This window comes from Acyrthosiphon pisum, chromosome X, assembly GCF_005508785.2.
Source record: "Acyrthosiphon pisum isolate AL4f chromosome X, pea_aphid_22Mar2018_4r6ur, whole genome shotgun sequence".
NCBI classification, from domain to species: domain Eukaryota; kingdom Metazoa; phylum Arthropoda; class Insecta; order Hemiptera; family Aphididae; genus Acyrthosiphon; species Acyrthosiphon pisum.
In genome coordinates, this window is record NC_042493.1 from 97,301,344 (window position 1) to 97,302,122 (window position 779).

The following is a 779-nucleotide window of genomic DNA, read 5'->3' on the forward strand; positions in this document are numbered from 1 at the left end:
ATAAACTGCTGGGAACAACAATTATTAGATTATAAAATTCAAATATTTCGTAATTGAATAAATATCATATTCATTTGAATACCCCTCCTCCCTTCCTTCTTTAATCCTGAGCCTGACTTGAATGCGGGACCTGGTACGGCGATACGTTGAAATATTATATTATAAATTGTAATAATGCATAAAAACAATAAATTGTCATTACCAGCACGAATTATCTACTTCGTCACCACCGAGGTGTAAATAATTGTCTTGGAATAATTCGCTGATTTCAGAAAATAGAGTCCTGATAAAATTGTAGTTTTCCTCGACCGTCGGGTCGATAGGCCCAAATTCATTTGGATCCGAACACTCAGTTAGTAGTCCCGGAATACCACCGAGTCCCCAAGATAACGAATGTCCTGAATATAAAAAAAGATCATACAATATATGAGTTGTCAATAATAACACTTCTATTCGGTGTTCTTATAATATATGAGTACCGGGGAAAAAAAAATTCTGTTTTATTTTATTTACAATTTAAACGTTATACAATTTTTGCGTGTATCGCTATATAAAATAATGTTAATACCTATTAAATTTAAAAATAATAACTAATGCTGGTAGGCAATGGCCCGGATACGGAATATAATAATATAATCAGTTCTTAGATTGTTTGCATGAAATAAGTGTTTATACGAAACCAATATTGACCTCTTGAATAATAGATTTTAAAATATTTCGTTTTACGTTATTTTTCGTTTTATATATATTTTATAAATTATGTTATGCGTTATGTTTTG